Source organism: Acomys minous (genome assembly GCF_964271855.1).
Source record: "Acomys minous genome assembly, chromosome: 19".
NCBI classification, from domain to species: Eukaryota; Metazoa; Chordata; class Mammalia; order Rodentia; family Muridae; genus Acomys; species Acomys minous.
In genome coordinates, this window is record NC_140499.1 from 40,495,743 (window position 1) to 40,510,701 (window position 14,959).

Here is a 14,959-nt window from a genome sequence, read left to right on the forward strand (position 1 = left end):
GGACGCACCACAGGTCTGATTGTAAGCAGGTATGTAGTCTGGAGAGAGCTGCAGCCATCGACGTAGTACAACCACTAAGTGGCAAGTGCTGCTGCCTTCAGAGAGCCCGGGCTATGTGCCAGTGTTGAGCCATATGCCACTATCCCCAAGGCTCTATCTTGGATGGGTACTGCTGACCTTGTAGTATCATGACACTGCAACTTCCGTTCATTGGCGATGACCTCTAAGCATTCTGCATGACAGTATATTCTTGCCCAGAGTCTCTGTGGCACCCATTTGTTTCCCAATTTCAAGTTGGTTGGCTAAGTAACAGACCCCAGGAACATTGTTAATTACCTGTGCTCAGAGCCAAGCACCCGGAGATCCACATTTAACTGCCTTGAGGTATTGTAAAGTTCCCACTGTTTCTAATGAACAACCAAGACAAGGGACCACTGGGATGGGCTGGCATGACTGAGGGGCTTCAGGAGAGATCCAGAGAGCATCAGTTTCCAAGTTCAGCTCTCTTTAAGATGTGCCCGTCATCCTGAGGGACATAAAGAGCATCCCTCTTAGGAGTGTACAATTCTGAAGAGGAGCCATTATATTCAGAAAGGCTTGCTCTAACACAGACCTCTGCATTATCACAAAGATTCCGGTCAGTACTTTGTCCCAACCTCTTATTCAGTTTACCTTCCTGGTTGTGACTTTAGAACTTCCTGCATGAATGAATTTAATGGTTTCTATCCCTGGCTGCTGCAGCCTTGGAGCTGTATCTTCTTTATGCTCTAAACAAATTCTCAATCTGTGGGTCATAATCCCTTTATGGGTAGAACAATCCTTTCACAGGGGCTTCCCAAAGATCACTGAAGAACAGATATTTACATTGCAATTCATTAACAGTAGCAAAATGACAGCTTTGAAGTAGTAGCAAAAATAATTGTATGGTTGGTGGGCACCACAATATGAGAAGTGTATTAAGGGGTCGTAGCACAAGGAAGGTTGAGAACCGCTGCCTTAGACCAATGTTTCTTGGACTCTTACATACACATGAGACATGGGCAGATTCTTGACGAAGTATTTGACTTCAGTAGGTGTTTGACTCGGTAGAGGTCCGGGGAGGTTCTTCTCCTCATTGGTTCACATGTGGTTGTTGCTATTATCCTACTCAGTATAAGCCTTAGAGACAGCTCTGCTCCTTGACCAGCAATCTCCATATGATGGCTAGAAGCAGAGGACAACCCTTGAGCACCTCAGAGCATTCTAGGATGTTCAGACTCAGAGAACTGGAGTGTGAGGAGAGGGCATTCTTTCTCAAGGGAAGTTTCCCTAGCAAACTGGCCTACCCATCCGGGGCTTGTGTTCCCCTCCCTGATTCATTGTGAAATGTTGAGAAATTACTGTTTCACCCAAGCCATTCCCAATCTCTAGCTCTTAATATTGTTCTCTCTGCTCTTCCATAATTTTCTCTGAGCTTGGAGTAAGAAGTGTGATATAGGTGTGCCTTTTACAGCTGAACACTACATAGACACTGATTCTCTACACTTTGGCCAGTTGTGACTCTCGTTATTAACTATTATGCATTGTACAAACTTCCCTGATGAAGACTGAGAGCTTCACTAATTTAGAGATGTAGAAATGTGTATTTAGAAGGTAGTTTGTTTAATGTTTTGATCCCAAGTCTGGGATGTGAAACAGACTTGTGTGGGGGTGTGTGGTGTGAGGGTGTGTGGTGTGAGGGTGTGTCCATCTCCTATATAGGAGAGGACGAATAAGTATTAAAGAACCCCAAATAAAGTAGGTTTGAAAAGTTCAAAGCTTACAAGTTTGAGCTCTATCCATTTAGCAAACTAGTATTAGGTTCACCCTAGTTCCTATAAGCTCCATAACATGGGTTCGTGGTCAGATTTATAGTACCAAGATGAGTTTTCTCCTATGAATAAGCACTATGAATCAGAAAACATTTGATTATTCCCATGGCATTCGTGCCCTATGGGCATGTCTTCCCAGGACATTCCTTATTGTAAGTTACAGAGTTCACAGCTAGGTGGGACTGTTAATGACTTTCCTCTCTCAATAGCTCTCATAGTAGCTTCCAGTACTATGAAAGCTAGCCAACAGGAAGGAAACTGTCAGGTTAGCACCAGCTAGATTTTTGCAAAGTCCTATGACCAACATGCATGGTCTCTTTAGTGGTAGGATCCTACCATCACTTTCTGGTGGGCCACCAAGAGAGGTGGAAATAGTTTGTATCATCATGTGGGGGCTCTGGGAACTTTCTTTTTTTTTCATTTTTTTCTCCTTTATTAATTTATTCTTGTTACATCTCAATGGTTATCCCATCCCTTGTATCCTCCCATTCTTCCCTCCCTCCCATTTTCCCCTTATTCCCCTCCCCTATGACTGTTCCTGAGGGGGATTACCTCCCCCTGTATATGTTCATAGGGTATCAAGTCTCTTCTTGGTAACCTGCTGTCCTTCCTCTGAGTGCCACCAGGTCTCCCCCTCCAGGGAACATGGTCAAAGGTGAGGCGCCAGAGTATGTGAGAAAGTAATATCCCACTCTCCACTCTACTGTGGAGAGTGTTCTGTCCATTGTCTTCCATGTAGGGTAACTATTTAAAGTGCTTGCGTGCATGCCTGCGTGCATGCATGTGAGTGTGTGTGTGTGTGTGTGTGTGTGTGTGTGTGTGTGTGTGTGTGTGATTGGCTGATTGATAAAATAGGTTTTACTGGAGCTGAAGAGATGGTTCAGCAGTTAAGAATACTGGCTGCTCCTCCAGAAGACCCAGGTTTTATTCCCAGCACCCACATGGTGCCTCACAACAGTCTGTAAGTGTTTCAGGGAATCCAATGCTCTCTCTGGTCCCAATGGATACCAGGCACACATTTGGTGCACAGGCATAGTGCAAACAACCATACATGTAAAATAATAAAATAATTTTAAAAATAGACTAACATAGGCCTTTCCAAACATCCCTGCTCTAAGTTATCCTTCCTGTAATCCCCTCCTCTGCTCTTTCCTTCTACCCCCACCCCACTTAAATAACCCCCCAACCTATTTTTCCTTCAGAGTAGAGCATGTGTTGACTGTCTTTTCTCACTGTAATATAAAGATCTGATTTACAGCATTTATCTTCTGTATTCTTTTTCATGTTTAGCTTTCAATGTGCTAGCCTGGCTACTACATTATTAGTTCCCTAATTGGCAAGGCCACAGCCCATCTCACCTTTGGTAACTGTTGCATCTCCTCTGCTAGACTAACTGAAAGAAATCCCATCTTTAATTCAGTCCCTCGGCCATTCCAGTCTTTTAACTTTGAACAGAACAGTCCTGGTCGCAGAGATGCCCACCCCAGGTGTTCAGGGTGTTTTGTTTGTCAATTTAAAAGCTCTATGCAGCTACCATTCAAGCTCAGCAAACAGAAAGACCATTCTTTGTAAATAAAACCAAACTAGATCTTCCGAGTCCTTTTAAGAAAAGAGTGGGGAATCTGTCCTCTGGCAAAGCAGAAACCCACAGGCTGATTCTTTTCCACTGTCATGTGTCCCTCCCTAAGAGCACTGTCCTCATCTGGAAGCTTCTGCTAACCCGCTGCACCCACTGGTTCGGATGCATTTGCCAGTCTTATCATCAATGCCATACGGGCACCCGTAGGTGTGTCATAGCTTGCTCAGCAGCCACTGCTGGAAGATGGGGGCATTTAAATAGGTCTTTTCTAAGGACTCCAGCACCAAATTCCCACACCAGAGAATCTGTGGGGAGGACATTGACCCTTTCAAAACAGTTGAAAAGTTAATCTCAAAGGCTCTGATTCAGCATGGCTGAGATGATTCTGAGAGATTCTGAACAGGAGAATCTGTGGGGGTGTACCCTGAAAAATACACACTAAGTTAAACAACAATAGTGAGGGAGTTGCATACCACGTAGGAAGATACAGTTTAAGTTTATGCTCTAGACTCCAAGACTATGCCACGTCCCACCTTCAGGAGAGTGCAAGTCCCTCGTGGACACACACTGGTGCACACTGCTACATAAGAAGAAAGTACTTCTTCCAAGAGTTCATATTTTCATCATGAAAAATAGAATTGGGTTGACTTTAGGTGTACTCTCCCATAGCAAGCAATGTGCTGCTTAGGGTTTGGTTTTTTTGGGGGGTGGGAGGTGGGGGGTTGTTTGTTTGTTTATTTGTTTTTCCAAGAATAAGAAGGATAAACATAAGAAGGAAAAATCTGTTTTGTTCATTTGTACTCTAGTTGCATGCTGTGTTCAGTAGCCGGTAAGTCAGATTCAGGAAGCTTTTGTAACTCTCTTTTTCCTAACTGATGAAAGTGAAAACCTCACTCTACCCTGACAAGGTTTGTTAGCATTGTCATCTCAGGAACAAGGTGCAGCACTAAAGGTTTTATTCAAGTCTGGCTACTTTTTTTTTTTATTAAAATCCTAGTTCTGTGAGTCACTTGTACAATTAGAAATAAAGAAATATTAATGCAAGTCTGCAATTATAACCTATTTTAGATTGTGAGAGTTCAATTTAAGCTAAATTCACAGTTTTGTGGGCTTATGTCTGTTTAAGTGATTAACATTTTGTTGCTGTCTGCTAAACAAGAGGGTATTATCTTGAGAGCGGGTCACTGAGAACCTGGCACCAGGGCAGTGGAAATGTGAGGGGGTCCTTGCATTACCCCATTTTTATGAGCAAATTTTACTATAAGCAGGAAGGGAAAGTCAGCCCTATGATGGAGCAGTGAGTGCGCTTTTGATGGCTAAAAATGAGGAAAAATAGAGAGCCAGGAGAGAGGCAGGAGCTTTGGTGGTTGGGGACATCTAGCAAGACTTTGAGACAAGAATTCCTTACCAGTGGATTTGCAAAGTACAATGTTTGAATATTTTCTAGCAGTCATCATTTTAGTGACAGAAAATGAGAAAATCCAGTGTATGTGAGAGAAGGTAAGGAAGACACAGCAAGCACAATGGAAATCCATCTCACACTACAGAGCTTGGTGAACTGAAATGCATCCAATTTGTTCAGCTATCTTGTGAAGGACAAATTGGAGGGTTTTATGTTAAATGAGCATCATTAAATGTTATTTGAAATGGTAGCAGTACATTCTTGTCAATCGTGATCTAATAAACCCTGTTCGTATAATTAATTATATCCTTTGGCAAACAAGCCTGACAGAGAATGCATACAGGGAACTAGAAAGCAAGCAGACACCTTAAGGTCTACATGCATTAGTTTTCTAACATGGAAAAAAAAAGCTTAGAGGAAATGACACCATTTGCATTTGTGTCCTGCTGGTGTGCATACAGTCTTGACAAATACAGCCATATTTAAGTCTAAGATGACATAAATAAACAAGACCATCCTGTTTCTACACCGATGAAGAGAAGCTGGAAATGTCTGAGGAGAGTGACACAAGGTAGAAAAGGCCAGGGGATCCGTAGCTGGCTAGTTTCAGTCCAGGATGTGAGCATGGCTCATAAGCACTCTGCCGCCATGAACATTGGTTTTCTTTTCTGAAAACAGCTGTCACAAATCTCAGCACCGCTGTGAGGACTAAATAATGCATGTTAATTATTGTGTTCATAATAGGTGATCAACCAAAGCCAGCTTCGATAATCATCAAAAATTAAGTAGTCAAATGTGAAATAGTCCAGGGGAAATGCTGAGCTGATTAATATTATGAAAACACATGTCTTTTTTTTTTTTTTTCTGACTGCCCTGCATTAGTTGAGCAGGTGAACTTTCAGCAGCTGCTTTTCAGACATCTTGCTCATTTGGTTCTGCTTTTGCCCACATTAGCGCACCGCTGTCTTAAAACATGCCAGTAAACTGATTTGTAAGAAAACTCAGCTTTCTTTCAGAGAAAGACACAGAGACAAAAAGACAGAAGCCAGGAGAGCAAAGGAGAGGCAGGGAGGAGGAAGGGAAGGAGGGGATGGGAAGCAAGAGGACTTAAATTATATTTTCTTTCCGTTGTACATTGACTTAGTTGGTCCTATTAATCTATTTGTCAAAAACACTGCCTTAGTTAATTTTCTATAGCTATGATAAAACACCATGACCAAGGAAATTCGTAGATGAGTTTATTTGGGCTTGCAGGTCCAGAAGGATAAAAGTCCATGGTGACAAAGCTGAGGTAGCAGCGGCAGGAAGCTGAGAGAGCTGTCATCTTGCAGGAGGAAGCAGACATAGCTTGAAATGGTAGACCCTTTAAACTGACAAGTGGTATACCTCCAACAAGGCCACACCTCCTAAAGCTCCCAAAGGCACCAAAAGCCCAGGACCAAGTGTTCAAGTACCTAAGATTACGGGCCCCGGAGAGATAAGTACTAGTCACTTTTAACTTGGAGGAAATGAAATTCCAGCTTCTGGGAATCAGTTCAGCCAGGTGAGTTGGGGACTCCGGCTGAAAGGCTTGAATCCCTTGCAGAGCTCTCTCTCACCCCCAAACTCTTTGTCTCTGCTGCATTGTACATGATTGATATGAGAAACTGGGTCCCAGCCAGAGACTTAGGAGAATCAGGCTTGTGCAGTTCCATAGCAGAGGTAACTCTTTCACCAGTCAGCATGCAGGATACAGAGATGTATTTATCACAGCATTGCACTGCCTCTGTGAACAGCCATGTCGAAACCACACTTGGGGTCTAGAAGCTCGCATCCCTCAAGTTGTTTCACGGGTTCCCATGACAATTAACTGGGAGATTTCTGTGTAGTATTTTTTTTTTCCTTCAAGCATTATTTTCTATCTTATCATACTTGTGATTTTTCTCAGCACTCATATTATCTTCACATACTTTAAACTAACCTGAGCTTTGGTGGAGACTGTTTACACGTGTGTGGTATGGATCTGACAGGAAAAGTCAATGAAATTAGAACACAGGGATGGTGTGTAGGGTTTTCTTTTCTTTTCTTTTCTTTTTTATTTTATTTTATTTTATTTTAACTCAATAACTCTATCAGGATTACATAACAAAGGTCAGACAGTGTTCCAGACTCTGGGGAGGTAAAGGGAACAGGACACACAGAACCTCCTTGTAATAAGTACAAACCAACCAAAACAAACACATTAATAAAAACAAATGAAAGAGGCTATAATAAGAGATCAGATGGGGGGAAACACTGAATGAGACTGAGATAGAAAGTCACAAAAAGAACTGTTGATGAGTGAACAGAAGAAATCAACCAGGAAAAGCTAGCATGGTGAGGGTGAAGCCGGTTTGGGATAGGAAACCTGCCTTCGAGAAATCCCATCGGAGACCAAACAGGTGTTTCTGCTTCTGTCTGCTTCCCTGGCACAACCCGAGTCCTGTCAGTCAAGAGAAAGAAGCACACAAAGCAACAGGACAGCGCTGTGCCAGCAGAACGAAGCTCGGTGTCAGGGCACATGCAGGTTTGCTGGGAACAGGCAGAGAGTCGGAGACTTGTGAACAGACACAGGCTTGCAGTCTCTGCTGCACGCCTGGCTGAGCCACAGTCCTTGGCAAGCCACCTGATGTTAATTAAAGCTCCAGTCTAGCTCCAACTTAACGCTTTCTCACTGTGCAATTGCTCATCGCCCCCTGGTTTCCCCTTCACTTTTAAAGCCTCATTTGGGGCCTAGCTGGTAGAGCAAACTTTTGAGTCACAAATACAATGGCCCTAGCCCTTTGGAGGTAGAGGGCCTGGGGTTTTTGCTTATTGGAGAAGCTCTCCTCTTCCCACACTTCCCGTAATTGCCCTCCTGATGAATGAGAGGCCCTGAGGTAGCTAAGCATCTCACTGCAGCAGCTGAGCTGAGTGAGACCTGTGATGTTCTTCATGCCTCTGTGTCGAAACTCATTTATTACCTATCGTCCATGGGCCTGTGAAACTTCAGCTCGGGGGTTCAGCGGCTCCCCCTGCCCTTCCTCTGGGAACAACTCTTGCTGGAGAATTCCCATGCTGCAGGTGCATGTTTGGGCTGTGTTCCCCTTCAGCCTTGAGTCTCCATCAGTGCTAATCTTGTGACACTCTGGCCCACCAATGGTGTGCCCTTAGGTTCTACCTACCCTCTTATAGCTGGATGCCTACTTGTGGTCTCTGCCACAGTAAGGTCCTGCAGAACACCAGGAGGCTCTATCAGTCTCACATCCATGGTGAGGGGTAGGAAACAGAGGCTATAGTAAGAGATGGAGGTGATACTGCTGCCTGGGCCATGCTGTTGGTGTTGGCCTCCCCTTCCCATACAGAGCTCTGAGAGCATTGGGCAATTAGCCCTCCTTGTGGCTCCTCTTGGACTCACATCAGTGTCAAGCTCTCCCCCTTCCCTCAGATCTCTCCTTTTCCTGTCTGACAACTACAGACAGAGTCCTCCTTGCATCAGACCACCAATTCTTCAGAAGTTATTATTTCCACCCAAAGCTGTTTCCCTCCAAGTCTGAAAGTGAGCATCTATGCATCTGGTCCGTGGTCTCCTAATGTTCCTGGCTGCCCAGGCAGACACAGAAACAGTCTCCAGCATCTGGAGGAAAGCTCTGGACAGAGGGTACAGCCTCTCTTGGGAGCTGATCCTCACAAAGGCCCACTGACTTGCTTCTGCCTCAGGCATCCTCTGCAGTGGGAAGCTGGCTCCATCATCAAGCCCATGGATAGGCTGCCTAGAGCTGATCACAGAGCTGAGCCTCCCTTTGCATACATGGCCAGCCGGGCCCAGCCACCTAAGGGAATGGGCATTCTACACTCCAGCATTCAACAAGCTCTGTGAAAGTTCTAGCACATATCCAGGAGGATAGCTCTGCTATGCTTGTGTTAAGCCATTCGTTATGTCAGAAGTGAAAGCGTGTTGGTTAGCTTCATGTCAGCTTGATTCAAGCCAGAGTTGTTTGAGAGGAATCTCAACTGAGAAAAAAGCCTTCATAAGACAGTGCTGCTGGTACATTTGTTGGGTAATTTCTTGATTAATGATTGATATAGGAAGGGTCAGCCCACTGTGGGTGTCACCTCGCCTGAGATGTATAAGAAAGCAAACTGAGCAAGGAATGAAGAGCAAAACAATAAGCAAGCTTCCTCCAAGGCTTTGCTATCACTTCCTACCTTGAGTTCCTGCTCTGAATTTGCTCAGGAATAGAGCGTGATCTAAGAGTTGTAAGAAGAAATAAACCCTTCCCCATGGTGCCTTTGTTCATCATGTTTTATCACAGCAATAGATACCCCAACTAAGACAGGAAGTAAAGTCATTTGAATGACTATAAGTCTAGGGCAGTTGACTTAATTCTCAGTTCTCTTGGGTAAACTGCAACTCAAGTCTCCACTCCTTTACTATGCTAACTTTTCCCTCTCCCTCTTTTCTTGTATCATTTTCCTTCCTTCTTTCCTTCTCAAAACCCTTTTGAGCCTCTGTGTTTGCCAAGCAGCATGCTGGGAAGCAGACATGGAAGGAGGAACTAGAACCAGATTTTGGCTTCGTGAGGCTTACAGAAAAGTGAGTGCATTATTACCCATGTTGGGTGTAGTACTGACTGTGCACTGCTGTGTGACTAGTCACTCCATGTCCAGGGGATTAAGCTGTATTGTTGTGGAACCATCCAATTTGGACCTAGGAGTCCAAGTGGGACTTAGCTCAGGTATTGTCATAAAGCTGCAGTCAAGATACTGACCCAAGCTGTTGGCCTCTCAAGCCTTAGCCAGGAAGACCCATTTCCAAACTGACTAGAATGTTGACATAACTTAGCTCCTCTCTGCCTCTTGGCCAGAGTTCTCCCTCAGTCCCTGCTGTGCGAGCCTGTCTGGAGACATGTACAACATGGAGGCTCACTCCTATTAGAGTGAAAAGGCAGTTGGGGGAGGGGGGTCAGCAAGAAGGAAGGCAGTCTTCTGTGACACAAGCTCATGTGACACATGTCTGCTTAACTCTATCAGCAAGTCACTGAGTACAGGCCATGTTCAGAGGGAGGATTCTGGGAGGCGGGGACCTAAGGGACATATTAGAAGTTTCCTATCGTGGAGTCACTGATGCCTCTAAAGGCATTTATAACTCATATCACCAAATCCAGCAAGCTAAAAACATCAGCCATCACTTCTTAAGGTATAGTGAGGAGGGTGATAAACCACAGGAGGATCAGAAGGAAGACCAGAGAGAGAATGAAAAGTTTCATTGTTCCTGGGTTTCTTATTTGTTTGTCTCTCTAGAAAACTGAAATATCATCAATTCCATGAAACCAAGAATATTCCCACCACCCCCCCCCCCAAAAATTAGATGAGTAACGAAAATTATGCCTCCTTGGCTCTAGAAAAACAAAAGCACTACAATAAAATATGTGATGTTCCTAACCAGACTGCATATGATTTGCATTCAATTTTCCAACCCATAAAACTTGTGACCTTAAGCATATTAGAAGGTGTATACAACATCTAAATGGGAGATATCCATTTAGTAATTATCTATGCCTCATTAATATTCAGTCACAGCGCCAAATGAGAGATGCCCAGCTGGCTACCTTGGGACCATGTGTTTGAAATGGCATGGATGGATATTCAGTCTGTCAGGCTTGATTTGTAGAAACTCACGTATCAGGCTGAAGATTAATAATGTATCATACAGATGGATTCTGAAAAGCAATTTGTTTGAGATTTTTAAGAGTGTACTACCACGAGTACCAACATTTTTTAAAAGATTAGAGATATCTAAATATTTTATAAAGAACATAGACAGTTTACCAAAGAATCCATTATTCTAATTTACATAATTTATTTACCAATGTGGAAATGGAAACCACAACTTAAGATTCTTCCTCTATCTTGTATCATTAGCACAGCAGCCACTATAGGCCCTGAGGAGACAGGCACAGAGCAGGAGGTAGAAGCATCCAGACTGCCTGGCCAGCTTCCTCTTCACATTCCCTCTTCCACACGCTCCCTTGTGAAACAATTACCCTGCATGTTGGCCTGTCTAGAAAGTCATTGTTAATTGAAACACTGAACAAATGTTGGTACAAACGTAAAACAAAATCAACGCATTTTAAACCTCAAGAGAGGATTATTTTTATGGCCAATGTCAATGTAAGTAGTTTCTTTAATCAAAACTGCACTTGGTATTCAATACAATGTCCATGTTTTCCAATATTCACATTCAAACCTATTTGAGGCACTTGCTTTTTAAGCCTCAGACTCTACATTTTGTCTTTTCCCTCCACATCAGTATATACTCTCACACACTTAGAATGTCATACAAGAGAAACCAAGGCTCCAATCAGTGCTCACATAGCAAGGTATGGGAATCTGAGAATATCACTTAGGAAAAAGTGAGTGGAAACCTTTTCAATCTGCACAGCCAGTTTCCAACAGAAACACATCAGGCAAGTCAGTGATTTAAAAAAAAATGAATTCTGTTTTTATTCTGGAAATGAACTATAAGCTATAAGCTTCAAGAACGCATTTAAAGGTTAGTTAATAGTATTCTTTTGGTTGTGACAATGTCGGGGATCATTAGAGTCACACAGAGGGGATGCATGACATGCCAATCAGGAATGGATTAAACCCACTCTTTCTGATTTTCTCACACTAAGTCTCTTGTAACCCCAAGAAGCTCTTAGTTTTCAATTTTAGAAATGCTTAAATCTCCCTTGAGCAAGTTACTTGAGCAAGTAACATAACAGAATGCAGTACAAATGGAACCTACAACTAACTAGAGATTTTATTACCACCCCACAAAGCACACTTTGGGTTTCTACAGAAGTTTGCAGTCCTGGTACTGCTAGTCTATAGATAAGTGTCTTTTACCACTTTAGCAGAATACAGATGGAAAAGCAATGTGTGTCTCTGTCCTCCGAGAGTGATGCAATGCTACAGAGCCAGGACCAGCATACAGGAGAGGAGCTCGAGGGTCAGGGTGGACCCCAAGGGATTCCTCTATCTTGTTGGCTCTGTCTTTCCAACTGACAGCACTAGGGAGTTCCTGGAACACCCCACTCAATTGGCAGGGTGCCTCTGGTGCGCTGTGATGTTGTGGGTGTTTTATTTGGTGTGGTGAAATGGGAGAAACAAACAGTCTACGTCCAGGATCATAATGAAATATGAATATACGCATGCGAATGTCACACCACACACCCCCCAGCCACCCACAGAAAGCCTCATTCTGAAACCGTGGGCTCACTTACCAAGTTCAGATAGATGTTTGCTGCATCTCAGTACTAAGGTTGACTTGCCCATTGTCGATGCCTTTGCAGGTTGAAGGATGGATTCAAGCTGCCTTTAGCTAAGACCTTTGAAGTAGAAATATGGGCAGAGACACAGGTATAATTTTTCAACTCGGAAATACTTTTTCTCATGAGACACTCAAGAATTGCATTTCCTCCTCTTTGTTTAACAATGTAATATTTAAGAAACTTAGTGACTCTTAAGTTGCATAAATTATAACAGGTTTACTATTTTTCCTTATGAAAATGCATGTGTTAAAATTCAACGAAGCCTACTTGATATTTGGAATATTGTCTCAATTTTAATGAGAGTTTATAATAAATCATAAGAAGCATAAAAGAAGTGCTATCCAATTGCATACACTGAAGCTGCTTATGTATTCTAAAACTTACCAATAGCTGTATTTGGAAAAAAAAAAACAAAAGCAACAGGCAAAACTAAGTTTAATAATTGTCTTCATTACTTTGTGGTTGCTGTGAAAAGACAACATGACCAAGGCAACTTGTAAGATAAAGTGTTGAATTGGGGGTTTGTTTACAGTTTCAGAGAATGAGTCCATGACCATCATGGTGGGAACATGGGCCCAGGCGAGTACTGGAGCAGTAGCTAAGAGCTCACATCTTATCTGAAAGTTGGAGGCAGAGAGAGGGTTCATGTGAGTCTTTTAAAACCTCAAAGTCCACCCCTAGGGACACACCTTCTTCAGCAAGGCCACACCTCCTAATCCTTCCCAAAATGGTTCTGCCAACTAGGGACCACATATTCAAATATGACCCTATACGGGTTATTCTTATTCAAAGAACCATATGTATATCATTTTAATATGTCATCCTATCCCACAGAATTCCCAGATGATATCAATGTAAAGCATTAAAATTGCTGAGATATTTTATCTCAGATATTAGTTTTCTGTATAAATCTCCAAACTCTACTAAGTTAGAGTATGTTATACTTAATGAGAGTTCATGAAGGGTTGAAACAGCTCTTCATGTTTCCAGGCTTGCCTAACCTTTTTTAACTTAAATTAACCAAAATTCAACAGTATTGTAGATCTATGCCTCAGATGTGCTGGCTACTTGGTACCCCATGTGAATACCAAGCACAAGAGCTAACAGCTAGCTCATTGGACAGCACCATTTGAGTCACCTCCCTAGAAATGAATTCATCACAAAGGATTAGAACTTTGGGCCCTTGGTACATCATCTCTCCTTTTAAACCACCACCAACAAAGCTGAAGTCATGGTGGCGTAAGTTTGGTTACCATTTATTTATGTACCTCCATCAACCAACTGTTACCCAGGGTGATACTAGCTGCAGGCCTGGGAAGGAAGAAGCCTGAAAGTCAGAAAGAAAGGACAACAGAAAAGCAAAAGTGGGACCCGGAGCATGGGCAGCAAGAAGGTAGAGGCTTGCGTAGTCACAGGCCTGTAGAACTTTGATCTCTAATGTCAGTGGGAGACTCCTAGGAAAGGGAAAGTCCCAGGAAATGCTAGGGGTTTCCCAAGCAAAGTAGCAGCACACCTGCCTGCAGACAGTTAGCCAATGGGGTTTCACTCATTAGGCATAGTTCTTGCTAGTGTTGCTGTTGCTTCGGGTTTGGTTTGGGTAGCATTTTATTTTGTTTGTTCTTTTTTTTTTTTTTTCCTCCCCTCTAGTTTGAAAGGTGAGGCTGAGCTGGCACTGGGCCAGACTCATGTGAGGAAACACATCTCGGGTCCCCGTAGATGAGAAAACAGTTTCATAAAGTATTAAATGAGTTGGTATTTGAAATGCCTGCCAGGGAGGCTGATGGATAAAAGTGGGAATGCTTGCTCTGATTGCTTTAGATCTTTATAAAACCTATTAATAAAAAACAAAAACATGGAGACGCTGTAAGCAAAATGGGTACTGTTTAACACAGCCCCTCCCACAGCGCACAAAATAGGAGATGCTTTGTATGGTTTGGTAAAAATTATTTTTAGATAAGCAAACAACCTCCCATTTCCACCGTGGAGAAAAGCAAGTATTACATTCATGCCTCCCTCCTTTCTGAATCATATTGTTTGGGCCAGTTTGTTCACATGCATTAAAAATGTATACAGCCCTCCGCATTGCCAAAGGAAAACATAAATGTTGTCAGTGGCTGTTCCTCTCCCTTTCTAGGGAGTTCATGCCTTTTCCCCTTAATATTTGCCGGTTTCTCGTCTCCTCTAAGGGAACTGTAGCAATCTCAGGCTTTGTCCAGCCTCTCCTATAACCCACGGCCATCGTTTATCAAGAGGATGTTTTAAGGTGCAGCTCTGTGAATAAGCAATGATTTTCTTCCTATTTGACATCTGAGATCGTGCCCCCAGAACAGAAGAAGACAGAACAGGACAGAACTGGTGATTTAAGTCATGGTTCAGGGGCTGGAGAAAGGAGCAAGGACACCAGGAGCACGGGGATGGTGTGCTTATGTAACTTTGAGGAAATGGTCAGTGTGTTGCGAGAACACTATGGATTCATCTGTAAATGATCAGATTAGATAGGAACTGCACATCAGGCTATGCAGTGCGGACTGTCAGTGCAGCGTCTGTTTGGGGAGAGCATCCCGAGACACTTCACAGATATTTAGCTACAATAAGCCGCCTATAGATTTGCTGTGGTTCCAGGGAACTGGAACTCGGACTGTTATATTAGAGGCTATGATGGGCTGGCGGGAGGAGCCCTACAAAATCTGAACTTTTGTCTGATCTCCATGGAATGGTGGCATTTTACCCACTGAAGTCTCTCCCTCCATATCTGTAAGGAACCACCAGGGTAACTATGCCAAGGTGTGTGTGAGAGGTTTAAAAGATAACT

At 43.1% G+C, this 14,959-nt stretch overlaps 1 protein-coding gene and 1 long non-coding RNA gene across 4 annotated transcripts in view; one reads left to right on the top strand and one right to left on the bottom strand.

The window, feature by feature from the left end:
- The window catches only part of KCNAB1 (potassium voltage-gated channel subfamily A regulatory beta subunit 1), a 364,151-nt gene that overhangs the window by 184,297 nt on the left and 164,895 nt on the right, over window positions 1-14,959 (top strand). The gene's annotated exons all lie outside the window — the stretch shown is intronic.
- LOC311589917 lies at window positions 6,661-13,281 on the bottom strand. The gene is made up of 4 exons (XR_014776690.1): window positions 13,149-13,281; window positions 12,100-12,204; window positions 10,441-10,551; window positions 6,661-7,292 (listed from the first exon to the last, which is right to left on the bottom strand). It is a non-coding gene; the product is annotated as an uncharacterized lncRNA (long non-coding RNA).